Genomic DNA, 12367 nt, shown 5'->3' with positions numbered 1-12367 from the left:
GCAGTGGTGTTCAGGCAGTGTAGGGGGTCGTGCTGGCGGTGGTGTTTCAGGAATTAGGGCAGTGCAGTGGTGTTCTGGCAGTGTAGGGGGACGTGCTGGGAGTGGTGTTTTAGGGTTTAGGGCAGAGCAGTGGTGTTTGAGCAGTGTAGGGGGTCATCCTGGGAATGGTGTTTCAAGGTTTAGGGCAGTGCAGTGGTGTTCGGGCAGTGTAGGGGGACGTGAAGGGGGTGGTGTTTCAGGGTTTATGGCAGTGCATTGTTTTCGGGCGGTGTAGGGGGTCTTGCTGGGGTGGTGTTTCAGGGTTTAGGGCAGTGAAGTGGTGTTCGGGCAGTATGGGGGGTCGTGCTGGGGGTAGTGTTTTAGGGTTTAAGGCAGTGCAGTGGTGTTCGGGCAGTGTAGGGGGTCGTGCTGGGGTGGTGTTTCAGGGTTTAGGGCAGTGCAGTGGTGTTCGGGCAGTGTAGGGGGTCGTGCTGGGGGTGGTGTTTCAGGGTTTAGGGCAGTGCAGTGGTGTTCGGGCAATATAGGGGGTCTTGCAGGGGGTGGCATCTCAGGGTTTAGGGCAGTGCTGCAGTGGTGTTCGGGCAGTGTGGAGGGTCTTGCAGGGGAAGGCGATTCAGGGTTTAGAGCAGTTGCGTTCGGGCAGTGGAGGGGGTCGTGCTGGGGCTGGTGTTTCAGGGTTTAGGGCAGTGCAGTGGTGTTCGGGCAGTGTAGGGGGTCGTGCGGGGGCTGGTGTTGCAGGGTTTAGGGCAGTTCAGTGGTGTTCGGGTAGTGTGAGGGGTAGTGCTGGGGCTGGTGTTTTAGGGTTAGGGCAGTGCAGTGTTTTTTGGGCAGTGTAGGGGTCGTGCTGGGGCTGGTGTTTTATGGTTTAGGGTAGTGCAGTGGTGTTCGGGCAGTGTTGAGGGTCATATTGGGGGTGGTGTTTTAGGGTAGTGCAGTGGTGTTACGGTAGTGAAGGGTGTCGTGCAGGGGGTGGTGTTTTAGGGTTTAGGGCAGTGAAGTGGTGTTCAGGCAGTGTAGGGGGTCTTGCAGGGGGTGGTGTTTCAGGGTTTAGGGCAGTGCAGTGGTGTGCGGGCAGTGTAGGGGGTCGTGCTGGGGGTGGTGTTGCAGGGTTTATGGCAGTGCAGTGGTGTTCGGGCAGTATAGGGGATCGTGCAGGGGGTGGTGTTTCAGGGTTTAGGGCAGTGCAGTGGTGTTCAGGCAGTGCAGGGGGCCATATAGGGGGTGGTGTTTCAGGGTTTAGGGCAGTGCAGTGGTTTTTGGGCATTCTAGGGGTTCTTGCTGGGGTGGCGTTTCAGGGTTTAAGGGAGTGATGTTCGGGCAATATAGGGGGTCTTGCAGGGTGTGGTGTTTCAGGGTTTAGGGCAGTGCAGTGGTGTTCGGGCAGTTTAGGGGATCGTGCTGGGGGTGGTGTTTCAAGGTTTAGGGCAGTGCAGTGGTGTTCGGGCAGTGTAGGGGGTTGTGCTGTGGGTGGTGTTTCAGGGTTTAGGGCAGTGCAGTGGTGTGTGGGTAGTGTAGGGGGTCGTGCTGTGGGTGGTGTTTCAGCGTTTAGGGCAGTGCAGTGGTGTTCGTGCAGTGTAGGGGGTCTTGTTGGGGGTGGTGGTTCACGGTTTAGGGCAGTGCAGTGGTGTGTGGGCAGTGTAGGGGGTCGTGCTGGTTCTGGTGTTTCAGGGTTTAGCCCAGTACAGTGGTGTTCGGGCAGTGTAGGGGGTCGTGCTGGTGTTTCAGGGTTTAGGGCAGAGCAGTGGTGTTCAGGCAGTGTAGGGGGTCGTGCTGGCGGTGGTATTTCAGGAATTAGGGCAGTGCAGTGGTGTTCTGGCAGTGTAGGGGGACGTGCTGGGGGTGGTGTTTTAGGGTTTAGGGCAGAGCAGTGGTGTTTGAGCAATGTAGGGGGTCATCCTGGGAATGGTGTTTCAAGGTTTAGGGCAGTGCAGTGGTGTTCGGGCAGTGTAGGGGGACGTGAAGGGGGTGGTGTTTCAGGGTTTATGGCAGTGCATTGTTTTCGGGCGGTGTAGGGGGTCTTGCTGGGGTGGTGTTTCAGGGTTTAGGGCAGTGAAGTGGTGTTCGGGCAGTATGGGGGTCGTGCTGGGGGTAGTGTTTTAGGGTTTAGGGCAGTGGAGTGGTGTTCGGGCAGTGTAGGGGGTCGTGCTGGGGTGGTGTTTCAGGGTTTAGGGCAGTGCAGTGCTGTTCGGGCAGTGTAGGGGGTCGTGCTGGGGTGGTGTTTCAGGGTTTAGGGCAGTGCAGTGGTGTTCGGGCAGTGTAGGGGGTCGTGCTGGGGGTGGTGTTTCAGGGTTTAGGGCACTGCAGTGGTGTTCGGGCAATATAGGGGGTCTTGCAGGGGGTGGCATCTCAGGGTTTAGGGCAGTGCTGCAGTGGTGTTCGGGCAGTGTGGAGGGTCTTGCAGGGGAAGGCGTTTCAGGGTTTAGAGCAGTTGCGTTCGGGCAGTGGAGGGGGTCGTGCTGGGGCTTGTGTTTCAGGGTTTAGGGCAGTGCAGTGGTGTTCGGACAGTGTAGGGGGTCGTGCTGGGGCTGGTGTTTCAGAGTTTAGGGCAGAGCAGTGGTATTCAGGCAGTGTAGGGGACGTGCTGGGGGTGGTGTTTTAGGGTTTAGGGTAGAGCAGTGGTGTTCAGGCAGTGTAGGGGGTCATGCTGGCAGAGGTGTTTCAGGGTTTAGAGCCGTGCAGTGGTGTTCGGGCAGTGTAGGGGGTTGTGCAGGGGCTAGTGTTTCAGGGTTTAGGGCAGTGCAGTGGTTTTCGGGTAGCGTAGGGTGTCTTGCTGGGGTGGTGTTTAAGGGTTTAGGGCAGTGTTGTTCAGGCAGTGAAGGGGGTCTTGCTGGGGGTGGTGTTTCAGCTTTCAGGGCAATGCAGAGGTGTTCAGGCAGTGTAGGGGGTCTTGCTGGAGTGATGTTTCAGGCTTTAGGGCAGTGCAGTTGTGTTCAGGCAGTGTAGGGGGGTAGTGCAGGGGGGTGGTGTTTCAGGGTTTAGGGCAGTGCAGTGGTTTCCGGGCAGTGTAGGTGGTCGTGCTGGAGGTGGTGTTTTAGGGTTTAGGGCAGTGCAGTGGTGTTCAGGCAGTGTAGGGGGTCGTGCTGCGGCTGGTGTTTCAGGGTTTTGGGCCATGCTGTGGTGTTCGAGCAGTGTGAGGGGTCATGCTGGGGCTGTTGTTTTAGGGTTTAGGGCAGTGCAGGGGTGTTTGGGCAGTGTAGGGGGTCATGCTGGGACTGGTTTTTAAGGGTTAGGGCAGTGCAGTGGTGTTCGGGCAGTGTAGGGGGTTGTTCTGGGGCTGGTGTTTTATGGTTTAGGGTAGTGCAGTGGTGTTCAGGCAGTGTTGGGGGTCATGCTGGGGGTGGTGTTTTAGGGTAGTGCAGTGGTGTTCACGTAGTGTACGGTGTCGTGCTGGGGTTAGTGTTTTACGGTTTAGGGCAGTGAAGGGGTGTTCGGGCAGTGTAGGGGGTCGTGCAGGGGGTGGTGTTTCAGGATTTACGGTAGTGCATTGGTTTTCAGGCGGTGTAGGGGGTCTTGCTGAGGTGGTGTTTCAGGGTTTAGGGCAGTGGTGTTCAGGCAGTGTAGAGGGTCTTGCTGGGGGTGGTGTTTCAGGGTTCAGGGCAGTGCAGAGGTGTTCGGGCAATGTAGGCGGTCTTGCTGGGGGTGGTGTTTCAGGGTTTAGGGCAGTGCAGTGGTGTTCGGGCAATGTAGGGGGTCTTACAGGGGGTGGTGTTTCAGGGTTTAGGGCAGTGAAGTGGTGTTTGGGCAGTGTAGTTGGTCGTGCTGGGGGTGGTGTTTCAGGGTTTAGGGCAGTGCAGTTGTGTTCGGGCAGTGTAGGGGGTCATGCTGGGCCTGGTGTTTTAGGGTTTATGGCAGTGCAGTGGTTTTCGGGCAGTGTAGGGGGTCGTGCTGGGGCTAGTGTTTCAGGGATTAGGGCCGTGCAGTGGTGTTTGGGCAGTGTGAGGGGTCATGCTGGGGCTGGTGTTTTAGGGTTAGGGCAGTGCAGTGGTGTTCGGGCAGTGTAGTGGGTCGTGCTGGGGCTGGTGTTTTATGGTTTAGGGTAGTGCAGTGGTGTTCGGGCAGTGTTGAGGGTCATGCTGGGGGTGGTGTTTTAGGGTAGTGCAATGGTGTTCCGGTAGTGTAGGGTGTCGTGCAGGGGGTGGTGTTTTAGGGTTTAGGGCAGTGCAGTGGTGTTCAGGCAGTGTGGGGGATCGTGCAGGGGGGTGGTGTTTCAGGGTTTAGGGCAGTGCAGTGGTGTTCGGGCAGTGTAGGGAGTTGTGCTGGGGTTAGTGTTTCAGGGTTTAGGGCAGTGCAGTTGTGTTCGGGCAGTGTAGGGGGTCGTGCTGGGGCTGGTGTTGCAGGGTTTAGAGCAGTGCAGTGGTGTTCGGGCAGTGTGAGGGGTCGTGATGGGGCTGGTGTTTTAGGGTTAGGGCAGTGCAGTGGTTTCGGGCTGTGTAGGGGGTCGTGCTGGGGCTGGTGTTTTATGGTTTAGGGTAGTACAGTGGTGTTCGGGCAGTGTTGAGGGTCATATTGGGGGTGGTGTTTTATGGTAGATGTTAGAAATGGCGATTTCTGGTTGGCTAAGGCTTGCGCCAAAGTCAGACAGAAACCACCACTCTAGTCAGGGCTGGGGAGTTACACGCCAAAGATAACCCCTGCTCACCCCCTTGGTAGCTTGGCACGAGCAGTCAGGCTTATCCCTGAGGCGATGTGTAAAGCGTTTGCGCGCGCACCCAGCAACAACACCCAAGGCCCACCACAAAGGAAACTCCACACAAGGTATTATATAAAAATAACCTTTGTATTATACACAACACATTAGATAAAAATACACACTTTACAATGTGCCGACAGGCACGGGCAGAATTTACAAGGGATTATATATACAGGGGACAGGGCCACATGGACCACTGTCAGGAATTAGCACTTTGTAGGAATAGCACTTAGAACGTAGGAATAATATTTGAGAACATAGCACACAATCACTGTAGTACTAAAAATAGGACATGTAGCACACAACCAGTAACTACTGGTATCAGAACGTACCACCTACGCAACCCTAACCACCTTTAGGAATACCACGCAGGGAACTAGGACCTCACTAGTACCACCTGTACTAGGGGAAAAACAACCACCTAAGTATCACAATACCTGTAGGGGTCTAAGCACATAGACACAGGATGCATAAAATACATTCAGAGGTGTAGGGCAAAGCACATGACGCATAAACACATTCAGAGGTGCAGGAAAGGTACAAGGCGCAAAAACTCACATTAGCCACTATCTGTGGCAATCCCTGGGCCAACTGGCCCTGAAGGGGCAAGGACGCCCTGCGTCCAGCAAGACAGGGCGCGCCGGCGCAGGCTGCGCAAACCAGCGCGCACAAAGCACAACCTACACGTAGCAGTTGCCCACTAAGTGCTGGGCAACTGGAGAAAGGCTGGGGTCAACGTTGGAGCCTCCCAGGGCTCTGAAACAAATGAAATGACCCCTAGAGCCTCGCAGGCTCTAAATAACAATGTGCTCCTTCGTTGGAGCGGCCCACTGCCTTCCGGGGCCGCTCGTAACTGAAAAGGAATGCCCCCGTAAGGTGGAGCCTCGATGGGCTCAAAGAGAAATGCCCCCGTTCGTTGGAGCGCTCTGGGCGCTCTGAGCACAAGGATGCCCTGTACACGTGGGAGCCACGGGGCTCTGAACACAAGAGTGCCCCCAACGTTGCAGTTGCCCGCTACGGCGGCGCAACTGAAGGTCAGCAGAGTACGGAGGCGTTGGAGTCCCCTCCGGGACTCAGAACGAAGAGAACTGCCGAAACGTTGCAGCGGCCCGCGACTGCGGAGCCGCTGTGACGCCCCCCTCCTCTGGGACTTCTACAAAGCGGCGGTTGGGCGCTTAAGCCAATGGCAGCGTAGCCATTGTGTCGAGCCTCCCGGGTCAGAGGCGCTTCAGCCAATGGCAGTGCGGCCTTCGTGTCGAGCCTCCCGGGTCAGAGGCGCTTCAGCCAATGGCAGCGCGGCCCTCGTGTCGAGCCTCCAGGCTCAGGGGCGCTTCGTCCAATGGTAGCGCGACACTCTCCCGGAAGCCCCCGGCCGGCGGCGGTGATTCTCTCGGGGCACAGCGCTTCAGCAAACACAACAGCGGGGTGGGCTCCCGCTATTGCAGATCTCAGCAAAGCGACAACTAGGCGGGGTGGGCACCCGCCCTGTGGTTAGGACAAAAATACCGGCAAAGGTGCGGGGTGGGCACCCGCGATGTAAATAAGCGGACTTGCGGGGGAATCTCCACGCCGGGGATTCCCCTTTTCTAATGATCGCAGCTCCGAGCTGCCAGTTCAGCAATCCGAAGCGTTGCTCCTTTTGAAGGGGGGATCGAGCGCTCACCAGGGCATAAGTCCCGCGCTCTGCCCAGAATTAAGTGAAGCTTTTCCTCCACTGCAGAGATAAAGCGCTCCCAGGCGCTGTAGAGCCCAGAAAGCGCTCCCAGGCGCTATAACAAGGGAAAGTCCAGCAAAGTCCTTAGTAAGGTGGGCAGGGGGCAAGGCTGGGCCAGGGGCCAGCTCACTGGGCCCTCCAGGCAGGAAGGCAGTCCAAAGTGGCGGTTCCTCCTGGCCTCCAGCAGCAGCAGCCCCCCTCAGGATCCTGGAAGAGAACCCTTTCTGTGGGGACACAGCCCCATTTTTATACAGTCAAACCCTTTGTTCTGGGTTCAGGGTGAGGGGGAAAACCAGTCGCAGCTGGTTGGGGAGCACCCTTCATGTGCTCAGCCCCTCACTCTATTCACTGGCAGGGCTAGGGTCGTCAGTCGCACCACAGGGGGCGGGGCCAGCATTGTGTGTGGAAAACCCTGTCCTATTCAGGACCCAGGTGTACTCCTCCCACCCATCTAGCTGCTGATCTCCCCATTCACCACTGGGTGACTCATCCTGACTCTGGGGAATCCCTAGCCCGTCACATGACATGACCAGCCAATCACGCGACAGACACACTGCACACAGAAGTGCCCACTTCTAGAAGTGGCACTTCCACACTAGGTACATGCACGCCGCACACATCATCGCGCAGCATTCACTCCCACGAGTCCGCACATACCAAACTCGGGCCTGCACACCCCACGCATCAGGAACTACTAGGGACACATACATTCCCCATGCATTCCTATGGGAGGGCAGGCCTATCTCACCACATGCACTCAGAGCACGCACGCACTTTACCCTGGGACACAGGGAAAGTGCGCAGAGACCAAACAATTACCACACCAAGTCACCAATAAAAAGCAAAAAAAGTTCAGGGGTGAACCTGCCAGAAGGGCCAAGTCCAACAGTAGTGCAGTGGTGTTACGGTAGTGAAGGGTGTCGTGCAGTGGGTGGTGTTTTAGGGTTTAGGGCAGTGAAGTGGTGTTCGGGCAGTGTGGGGGGTCGTGCTGGGGGTAGTGTTTTAGGGTTTAGGGCAGTGCAGTGGTGTTCGGGCAGTGTAGGGGGTCGTGCTGGGGTGGTGTTTCAGGGTTTAGGGCAGTGCAGTGGTGTTCGGGCAGTGTAGGGGGTCGTGCTGGGGCTGGTGTTTCAGGGTTTAGGGCAGTACAGTGGTGTTCGGGCAGTGTAGGGGGTCGTGCTGGGGCTTGTGTTTCAGAGTTTAGGGCAGAGCAGTGGTGTTCAGGCAGTGTAGGGGGACGTGCTGGGGGTGGTGTTTCAGGGTTTAGGGCAGAGCAGTGGTGTTCAGGCAGTGTAGGGGGTCATGCTGGCAGAGGTGTTTCAGGGTTTAGAGCAGTGCAGTGGTGTTCGGGCAGTGTAGGGGGTCGTGCAGGGGGTAGTGTTTCAGGGTTTAGGGCAGTGCAGTTGTTTTCGGGTAGCGTAGGGTGTCTTGCTGGGGTGGTGTTTAAGGGTTTAGGGCAGGGTTGTTCAGGCAGTGAAGGGGGTCTTGCTGGGGGTGGTGTTTCAGCTTTCAGGGCAATGCAGAGGTGTTCGGGCAGTGTAGGGGGTCTTGCTGGAGTGGTGTTTCAGGCTTTAGGGCAGTGCAGTTGTGTTCAGGCAGTGTAGGGGGGTCGTGCAGGGGGGTGGTGTTTCAGGGTTTAGGGCAGTGCAGTGGTTTTCGGGCAGTGTAGGTGGTCGTGCTGGGGGTGGTGTTTTAGGGTTTAGGGCAGTGCAGTGGTGTTCAGGCAGTGTAGGGGTAATAACAGAACAACAACGTCTCAGCTGGATATCATTTTTAGAAGGAACAAATATTTTAGTGATATAAATCACAGAGGGAGGGGGAAAAAAAGGGAAAGGGAGACCAAAGGAAATTAGAAAAGAATTGTATATTGTAGGTAGTTTTTACAGCACTACAGTACAATAAAAGTACAAATGACCAAAAACACACATAGGTGAGCACTGAACGTGCTAGTGATAGTGAACGGCGTAGTGACACAATGAGTGAAAAACAGCGTGAACGGCGCAAATTAAGATAATAACAATGTGGTCGAAGGAATAATAATATACAATCTGTTATGAACACATTTTTGCTCAATGACCACAAATAAGCCAAAAAGTTCTTTGCTGGGTTTTGTCGACGGCGTTTCAGCCTGGTTGGTTTCAGGCCATCATCAGGACTATGGTCATAGTTTTAAAGTGTGCTGTAAGGGCAAAGAGGAAGTAGGGTTTAAATAATTCTTGAGAAGAGACCCAAAATGAAAAAGGTGACCCCGAAAGTAAGAGAAATACCTGGGCGTAGTACAACTAAAGTACAGGGAATCCTTTGAATTGGTGAAAAACGGACATAAATCAGCGTGTGATCTGAATAGAAAGTGAAAAGGAGAGGAGTGAAAAACACGGTTAGTGAGTGGCCATAAGACTAAAGAATGTGGCCAAAAGAGGAAAAGGATTCGTATTTACCAATCGTTTGGGCACTTAAGGGACAACATCCGAAGATTAAAATTGGCCGGGAGCAGTAAAGGTCCGGAATTCGAAGAAGGGGTGTCAAATCTGTCCAAGGAAGAAGAGGGAGTTAGGGTAAAAAGGGCAGGAAGGGGCGGAATAGGCGAAAAATCCGTCCTACGTAGTGAAAGTCTTACCTAGTGAAATGTTCGAGGGAAGAGGATCCAAAAATGGTAATCCAAAAGACGGGGAGTAAATCCAACAGTGAAGGGGCGACGGGACGAGTAAAGCGTCTCTGCCGGTAGCTGAGTGTGAGTAGAAGCGCCATTAATCAGGAGAGGGCTTGGTCACGTGAGCGGGTCAGAGCAGGAAAACAACTAGAGTAGGAAAGGAGTGGTTGGAAGGTGCCCCGGGGGAATGATAAAGATGGAAGGAAGGGAAGAAAACGGGAGGAAGAGCCCAAGCAAATTGTGAAGGAATGAAGTGTTCGAGACTGGTGTCAGTCACCAGAATATACATATGTAGTATTGGTAATATACACATGTGAGATATATTAAATTAAATTAAATTAATATACATAATTGCCATTGATAATAAATACTGTGAACATGTACATTACATTGAAAGCAACACAAATGCAAAGACGCAAAAAACAATATGAGGAAGGGAAGGACGGGAGGGTGGAGGGCACTACGGGGTAGGGAAAACCAAGGGGGGGGGGGAGAAAAGGGAGAGAGGAAAGGAGGAGGGGAAGAGGGGAGTGGGTAGAAAAGGGAACAAGGAGATTCCAATTGATAACACAAAGCAATGAATGCAATCATTACGAAAACAGACAAAAAAGGGAATTAACAATAGCGTTTTCAAGGGTTGGTAATCAAATGCAACAACAACTATTGTGTATGTAAGACAATTGACATACAGTGTAAAGCTTAATATATAAAGACGATAAAACATGCAATTTTGTAATTACTATATACACTTTAGAAAAAGGAAGAGAAAAAGTAAATATAAATTACAATGGGCAGACTTGTACACAGGGAAAAAAAAAAAAAAAGGGTTTTTTCTCCATTGGGTTGAGTTGTAAGGGCCATAAAGCGAATATGACCATTAAGTACAGATATCTGAATTCAAAGGGAAGACGGAGGGAAGGAGGTGGGAGGGTGGGGGGGGGAGGCGGGGGGGGGGGAAAATGGCGGGAGAAGGGTCAGGAAGCACAAGTAGAGCAAGCATTCATTATAAGACAGTCTATGAAGCACTCAGAGGAGATGGTGGGAGAAACGAGGTTACCCTGTGTTGGTAACCGTATTCCATTCATCCAGAGTGTTCAACCCATGATTGACTGAGTCGCAGCGTGCGATCCAACGGCATTCGCATTTGTTCAACAGAAGTTGAAGATTACCCCCTCGTGGTGGGAGTACTGGGCGATCAATTACTTGCCAAAACAAATCGGTTTCAGAATGATTTTTGTCCTTGTAATGCGAAACCAGGGGTGCAGTATCTACATTGTATCTTATGCGGCTTTGATGTTGAAAAATCCGTTGTTTCACCATCTGGGTTGTCTGTCCGATGTACAGAAGATTGCATGGGCACTTGATGGCATAGATGACATTATTTGTGCGGCAATTTGAAAAAGTTTTTAATGAGTATGTTTGATCTGGTGTAATAAACTCCTTGGTGTTGCAGGTGAAAGCACATGCCGCACAAGTTTGGCATTTATAGTGACCCACGACCGGGGGGAGGCCCCAGAGAGTGGTCAAAGATTGAGGCTTTTCTTTATTGGGCCATGTAATTGCGTGAACCAATTTGTCTGACAAGTTAGTGCCCCTTTTGTATGAAAAAAGTGGGGGCTCTTTGAACTGCGCATAAGTTCGAAGAATTGCCCAATTTCTTTTGATCATTTTATTGATCAAATTACTAGAAGGGCTGTAGGTAGAGACAAAGGGAATGCGTAAATTCGTTTTTTTCACAGTGGGTGCAAGAAGAATCTCTCTATGGCAATACCAGGCTCGTTTTTGGGCACGGGAGACAATGCGCTTTGGATAACCTCTCAAGATCAGTTTGTCTGATAGAATAGCTGCCTCCCTGAAATAGTCTTTTCGCCATTTGCAGGCAGTGTAGGGGGTCATGCTGCGGCTGGTGTTTCAGGGTTTTGGGCCATGCTGTGGTGTTCGAGCAGTGTGAGGGGCCATACTGGGGCTGTTGTTTTAGGGTTTAGGGCAGTGCAGTGGTGTTTGGGCAGTGTAGGGGGTCATGCTGGGGCAGGTTTTTAAGGGTTAGGGCAGTGCAGTGGTGTTCGGGCAGTGTAGGGGGTTGTTCTGGGGCTGGTGTTTTATGGTTTAGGGTAGTGCAGTGGTGTTCGGGCAGTGTTGGGGGTCATGCTGGGGGTGGTGTTTTAGGGTAGTGCAGTGGTGATCAGGTAGTGTACGGTGTCGTGCTGGGGTTAGTGTTTTAGGGTTTAGGGCAGTGAAGTGGTGTTCGGGCAGTGTAGGGGGTCGTGCAGGGGGTGGTGTATCAGGGTTTAGGGCAGTGCATTGGTTTTCGGACGGTGTAGGGGGTCTTGCTGGGGTGGTGTTTCAGGGTTTAGGGCAGTGCAGTGGTGTTCGGGCAATGTAGGGGTCTTACAGGGGGGTGGTGTTTTAGGGTTTAGGGCAGTGCAGTAGTGTTTGGGCAGTATAGGTGGTCGTGCTGGGGGTGGTGTTTCAGTGTTTAGGGCAGTGCAGTGGTGTTCGGGCAGTGGAGGGGGTCATGCTGGGCCTGGTGTTTTAGGGTTTATGGCAGTGCAGTGGTTTTCGGGCAGTGTAGGGGGTCGTGCTGGGGCTGGTGTTTCAGGGATTAGGGCCGTGCAGTGGTGTTTGGGCAGTGTGAAAGGTCATGCTGGGGCTGGTGTTTTAGGGTTAGGGCAGTGTAGTGGTGTTCGGGCAGTGTAGTGGGTCGTGCTGGGGCTGGTGTTTTATGGCTTAGGGTAGTGCAGTGGTGTTCGGGCAGTGTTGAGGGTCATGCTGGGGGTGGTGTTTTAGAGTAGTGCAATGGTGTTCCGGTAGTGTAGGGTGTCGTGCAGGGGGTGGTGTTTTAGGGTTTAGGGCAGTGCAGTGGTGTTCGGGCAGTGTGGGGGGGGTCGTGCTGGGGGTAGTGTTTTAGGGTTTAGGGCAGTGCAGTGGTGTTCGGGCTGTGTAAGGGGTCGTGCTGGGGTGGTGGTTCAGGGTTTTGGGCAGTGCAGTGGTATTCAAGCAGTGTAGGGTGTCGTGATGGGGTCTTGTTTTAGGGTTTAGGGCAGTGCAGTGGTGTTTGGGCAGTCTGGGGGGGTCGAGATGGGGGTGGTGTTTTAGGGTTTAGGGCAATGCAGTAGTGTTCGGGCAGTGTAGGGGGTGATGCTGGGGGTGGTATTTCAGGGTTTAGGGCAGTGCTGTGGTGTTCGGACAGTGTAGGAGTCGTGCTGGGGGTGATGTTTCAGGGTTTAGAGCAGTGCAGTGGTGTTCGGGTAGTGTAGGGGGTCTTGCAGGGGGTGGCGTTTTAGGGTTCAGGGTAGTGGTGCAGTGGTGTTCGGGC

Source organism: Triturus cristatus, chromosome 1_1, assembly GCF_964204655.1.
Source record: "Triturus cristatus chromosome 1_1, aTriCri1.1, whole genome shotgun sequence".
In the NCBI taxonomy this organism is placed as follows: Eukaryota; Metazoa; Chordata; class Amphibia; order Caudata; family Salamandridae; genus Triturus; species Triturus cristatus.
This window is presented reverse-complemented; position numbering follows the sequence as displayed.